This window comes from Varanus komodoensis, unplaced genomic scaffold (assembly GCF_004798865.1).
Source record: "Varanus komodoensis strain SLA01 unplaced genomic scaffold, ASM479886v1 scaffold3, whole genome shotgun sequence".
Lineage (NCBI taxonomy): Eukaryota > Metazoa > Chordata > Lepidosauria > Squamata > Varanidae > Varanus > Varanus komodoensis.
The window spans coordinates 35,361,464-35,368,177 of record NW_025335761.1 but is presented as its reverse complement, the minus strand read 5'-3'; positions in this window follow the sequence as shown (position 1 = coordinate 35,368,177).

Here is a 6,714-nt window from a genome sequence, read left to right as displayed (position 1 = left end):
CTTCTAACTCTGCCCTTTTCAGCTGTTTCCCTGGTGGTTTTCTCTTTTGATCTTTTATGGAGCTTCAACACTGTTAATGCACTTTAAATGGGGATAAGACAGTAGTTTTTAAATTAAGAAAGTAAAAATTATTTGAGAGAAGCTTAGCTCCCCATAGGGCACAGAAACATTTCCTTTTTCTCACAGTCATCCTTTTCTCACAGTCAAATCTCACAGGTTTAGGAACAATCTGTCTCCTGAAAGCATGACTGTGGATGCTTCTTGGAAGTAGGGATACATGGACTATCATGATGAGGTCCTGCACTTCAAAATGTGCCACTACTTCACTGTAGATAAACAACAATAACTTCTCCTAGCTAAAGCAGACGACCTAACTGTCCCGGGCCAGACTTTATGGTTTACAATCCTGATTATCTTTGACCATCAGCCATGCTGGCTAGGACTTCTGGAGGGCACTAGGTTGGGGAAGGCACCTCTGCTTTAGAGCAATAACAGAACCAAGGATATAATCCATGGAATCCGTGGAGTTTTGTTTCCAGTGGAAAGTAGGCTGCATAGGAAATATAACAATGATTACAGTCCAATCTTGTGAATGCTTACTCAGAAGTAAGTCCCACTGAATTTTGCCCACTCTCAGAAAATATAATAAACATGCCTTCCTGTCTCCAGAGAGTATGCATTGTTCCTTCCAGATTTTCTCTTACTTCAGAAGAATGTTAATGGAATGGAAGTTATGCAGAGGAGATCAACATGCTCAGGATAAATCAGTACTATGATTTATCCTTTTATGCATACATAAATTACAACTGAGAAATAACTTTCCATGAACAAGGAGGCTTGCTCTCCACAACATAAAAGTGAAACCACCCAGAACATTAAATATTTACAGTTTTCTTTTTAATAATGATTCATACTTTTCTCCCTCTGTGCCTTTGTGGAATCTTACTTGTGATAATGGCTTTTCAGGAAGCTTGGATGAAAGCAGGGTAATGTTCCATTTATTCACTTTGAGATTTTGCCCACTCATACATCAGGACTTCACCCTTGATGTTGATGGGAAAATGAGGAAAAGCTATAGTCTTCTGGCTTTTCCCTGTCTTTTTCTAAAGTTCTCACTGGGTCCTGATCTTTGTTCACCTGTATTTATTTATTTATCGATTTATATCCTGCCTTTTCCCTACAAAGGGCTCAAGGCAGCTGACATCATTCTCCTCCTCCATCTTATCCCCACAACAACAACCCTGTGAGGTGGGTTGGACTGAGAGTCTGTGACTGGCCCAGAGTCACCCAGTTGGCTCCATGGCTGAGCGGGGAGTAGAGCCCAGATCGTCTGAGTCCCAGTCCCATGCTCTTAACCACTACACCACTCTGGCTCTCACTGGCTTTCACTGTATCCAAATTCATTGCCTTCACTCTGTATGTTATGCCTTTCCTCTTCCTGATGGTAGTGATGCTGGATAAGATCTGTGACCACACTTTCTGAGGAACTCTCCCTTTTATTAGGCTGCTTGAGCCCCGAGAGACTCTGCTCTCTGTTCTGCTGCTAATGTAAATAAGGAATGACAAGGCCTTTTTAGTTATGGTACCACAACTCAGGAACGCTCTCTCTGGAGAGATCCAACAGGTTCCCTCTCCTCCCATTTTTAGATGGGCTTTGAAAACATACTTGTTTTGACAACATGTTTAACAGATAAATTGCTTTTAAATTGCTTTTGAAATCTTTTCATTTTGGGTGATTGGTTATGCTGTATTTATTGACCATGTGTTTATTGTGTCTGGAAACTACTAGTTGTTTTTATATAACTTCATATACTATTTGGGTATGTTTTTCTGTAGGAAATGGAAACAGAAATAGAATTACAATTGCTGCTTCTAAGCAATAGAGAGGAAACAGTTTTCTCCTCCAGAGAGAGTAGCCATAGCCTGCTAAATTGCCCCAATTTGCCCTAATATTATTTACTCTTCTGTGTACTTACTAACAGTCATCCAAAATAGGTGAGTGAGCAGGAGAATTACAGATCCATTGCCCTATTCCAAATCCTGCTGGCTCGTACCAGGCAGGATAGAAATTACATAGAAACATAGAAACTGAGCGAGTCAGAAGGGGTCTCCTGGGCCATCTAGTATGACCCCCGGCTCCAGCTGGCTCTGCTCATTACATGCTATTTGCATGTCTTGCCTATCCTTGAACACCCTCACTGATGTTGCTTCAACCACCTCCCATGGAAGCCCATTGCATACCCTGGGGGTCCTAAGTGTCAAGAAGTACTTCCTGGCATCCAAATTGAACCTTGGTTCCTTGAGTTTGGCTCCTCTGGAGCGCATCCTGTCTTCCTCTGCAGGGGAGAACAGGTCTCTACCTGCCTCCGTGTGACACCCACTCACATACCTGTATGTCGCCAACAGATCCCCTTGGAGTCTCCTCTTTTCCAGGCTGAAAAGACGCAATTCCCTCAGTCTCACCTCATACAGCTTTCCCTGCAATCCGGCCACCATCCTTATGGCCCTACGCTGCACTGACTCTAACCTGGTTATATCCTTTCTGTAATGTGGAGCCCAGATCTGAACACAATACTCCAGTTGCGGCACACCAGAGTTGTATAGTGGTAGTAATACCTTTCCTGATCTAGAAGCCATGCTTCTGGCTATGCAACCAAGGGTGACATTTGCCCTCTTGACTGCCGCATCAGACTACTGTTTCATGTTTAGCCTGTAGTCAAACAGTACACCAAGATCCCTTTCACAAGTGCTGCTCTCCAACCACTTGTCCCCTAACCTGTACTTATGACACCCATTCCTATGCCCCAAGTGCAAGACCCTGCACTTATCCACATTGAATGCCATCCTGTTGTCCCTTGCCCACTTCCATAGTTTGTCCAGATCCTTCTGGATCTGGAGTACCTGCTCCTCAGTTGTGGCCACTGCCCTCATTTTAGTATCGTCTGTGAATTTGATCAGCAGACTGGTCACCCCTTCTTCCATGTTGTTGATGAAAAGATTGAACAGGAATGATCCCAGGACAGAGCCCTGGGGGATCCCGCTTGTCACTGGCCACCATCTTGATGATTCCCCACTAATGGTTACCCTCTGCTTTCGGTCAGTCAGCCATGCCCTAATGGTCTACCCCAACACTCCTCAATTTCTCAACCAGGATATAATGGGGTACTTTGTCAAAGGTCTTGCTGAAATCCAGGTAAACCATATCCACCGCATCCCCTCCATCTAGCCACCTCAAAATCTTGTCATAGAATTCCACAAGGTTTGTCTGACAGGACCTGTTTTTGCGGAAGCTGTGTTGTGTGGCCACCAACCTCCCTTCCCTATCTAGGGTTACTAGGTCTCTTGCTATTATGAGCCTTTCTATTGTCTTTCCTAAATGGACGTAAGGCTAACTATTCTGTAATTCCCCATGACCCAAATTGTATCCCTTCACCCCATCTCACCCAGTTTTTCCACTCCAGTTCTAGGCTTATATATGTGCACCTCCAGTGTCCCCATTTGGGGCTTTCTACCGGCTGACTTCTGCTGAGAAGACCACTTCCAGTGATTTGCACCTGCAGAACTTTCCATAGATGGCATGGGGCCAGCTGAGCCCTCCTTACTGGAGGTGTGCCTCTCGTCACTGAATCTTTACTGCTGCCACTGAGATAGTTAGGAGGGTTAGTTATCTTTTTACTTTTTTATCTGTTTACTTGCTATCTTTTTACTTTTTACATTTTATAGCTTTAATAAACATTTCCAGAATGGTCTTCATAAGGAAACAGAAAAATAATTAGATTTCAAACTAGTTAAATTATAATAATAAACACAAAAATGAAAAAGGAGCAATGGCCCCTTCAAACTCTACTATTCTGTGATCTTAGAAGCCTGATAAATATAATCAACAGTACTAAAATTAGGCCTGAGAGAGAAAAGAGATGCCAGGCATCTATGCAGAGAGCATTACCAAAACTGGGGTGCTACCATTGAGAAAGCCCTCTGTGTGATGGTCACCCACCTCACTTCAAGATTCACTCTACATCTTGCTGCAGGAATAAAACTATGGATGACATTTCATGCTTTTAGCCTTTTCAAATGTCATGAATCAGGACTGGCCCTGAATAAATACACAGGCACTTGCAGGCTGACTTTGTGATGTGAGATGCTAGGTGTGTTTCCTAAGAAAACATGCAGTGGAATCCAGAGCAGCTTCACAGGTCTTGAATGCCTGCCTTGTTTCAGAAGAAATATTATGGAGTTTGTCAATGTTTTTTCACATCACGATTTGTTGTGTTGTTAGCTGGCTTCTTTCTGACATGTTCATAGAAAGTGGCTGAGGAAATGGTAGGGCAAGGTAATTTCTGGTATCTACTATATCAGGGTTGGGTGAGGAACCAGCAGTCCTCTAAATGTTTTTGGACTTCAGCTCCCATCAACCCTAGCCAGCAAAGTCAATGGTTAGGGATGATGAGAGTTAATCCCAACATCTGCGTTACAGAATCTTTCACTGCCTGGTAATGATGACTTAACACAACAATGTGGGGCTGGGCTTTGACCAGAAACTAACATTTGTTACTCATTTCCAGTTCCTTGATCTTGTTGTTGAGAACCTTCTTCTACTGAACCCTGGGCAGACCATATAGTATCGACCCTGCCTTTTATATTCCCATTCTTTGTTTTTAAATTGTCTTTTTAATGGACTTTAATCATGTTTGTATAGTGCATTCTGGAAGCTTTTTTAGGGCCAAAAGCAGAATATAAGTGTGTGTATGCAGGTAAAATAGCCCTCCATCTAACCCGACACTTCAAATAAAGTGGGCCACATACACTGCAGAATCCTCACCTATGGCCTCTGTAGCAAGCCTCAGCTGAGTGCAGGGAATCCTCATGTACAGGAGGGGCTTCTCACTGATTTGTACCAACTCAGAAAGCACACTGTACTCACTTACTTGAAAGACCCCCTGGTTTTGGAAAACTAACACAAAAGGGAGAAAGCTAGAAAAGGAACAACCCACATTGGAAACAGCACATTTAAACCAGGTGAATCCTCTTATAAGCCAAAGGTTCATTCGGCTGTTCTTGAGGAGAAAGCACAGTTCATACAATCCATCTTACCTACCCTCAAACATTAATGATGAAGTGCTTAATGCACACACGCACACACATACACACAAGTATGGATGTTATGGAATTTAATACTAAAAGCAAAACCTTGTAAAATTCCAAACCATAATTGACATATCTAATGCAATAAGTAGCAAACATTTAAAAAGTGGTGTCGGGGGTGGAGGGTGGGTACCAGGACAATACCCACAACTGTGTTTATAGAATAAAATACTAATCCTGATTTGGTTCAGTGCAACTGCTGTAACAAAGGTGATTACATCCACTACTTGTGTATGTTTATGTACAAATAGTGGTTAGGGTGCTGGACTGGGACTTGGGGGATCCAAGTTTTAGTTCCCACTCCAACATGAAGCTCACTGGACGACTTTGGGACGGTCACTGAGTCTCAACCTAATCATTCTCACAAGGTTGTCATAGAACAAAGTGGAGAGGATGAATATGTACACTGCCTTGAATTCCTTGCAGGGAAAAAGGCAGAATACAATTATTAAAAATGAATAAATTAAATATATTACTTCCTATTATTTGGTCCTTGCTTACACAAACATGCATGTCTCAAATGTGTACTTTTTGAACATTCCTAGCCCCATTCCTAAGCATTACCAAGTAGTCAAATCCCTCTGTTCATCAGTTTAAAACAGGGCTGAGCCTTGGGACTGAATTCAACCTTCCAGAAGCTCTCTGAACTTCATTCTAGTGGTAGGCAGGACTGAAGGCAAAGGTGGTAAGGCCAGAACTACAAAAAACAAAACAAAACAAAACAAAAAATGCCAGTGTACTTTAGCTTTGAGCAATTTTGCCTGTAAGTAAAGCTTAGGCAAAGTTTTTCAACCCTTTATGGTTCAATCCCATGCATGTATATATAGGTTTAAAAATCTACAGTATAGGTATATTCTCCTGCACCCTTAGAATGGAGGAAGGCGAGATTGGGACCCTGGGCCTGAGGTTCCCCACCCTTGGTTTAAAGCAGCAAAGCTCCATTCTCACCCCATGTTTGATATCCATCATTCAGCCATTCACAGATGCCAGCCTCTTACTCGACCAGGAAAGAACTGCTTCGGAAATGAGTAACACACTATTGGCATTGTTATAGCAAGTGTGAGGATTCAGAGCTTTGGTGAGTATGGTGCAGGTGCACTGAAATCCAAATCCTTCACTAAAAGAGTAAAAGGAACTGCCCTATATTGAGTCAGGCTACTCATTCATCATTTCAGCAGGTTATCTACCCATTTTCAAATTATTCTGAAAAACACTGCTACATATGGAGGGATCCCAAACCAGTAAAGATCCCTGCATCCTTTCATGATGGAGATCTAAACATGTTCACTGTTGCACATGTAGAACCCGTTTTCATGCATGTGGAATGTTTGAGGGATGTGGTCAACAGGCCACTGGAGTCTAACTGACGTCCTTTTATTCAGTGGGTCTGGCCAGCCATCTGAGAGGGATGGTTAACTTGGTGTCCTGGAGGCAGCAAGGGGTTGGAGCCGGTGGCCTTCTGGCCTCCTCCAACTCTGCTCTTCTATGATTCGAAGATTCTACTTGGGTGCAATCCCATGTTAGGATGCACCTACAAACTCAAATCTTAAACACACATCCACCGCCCCC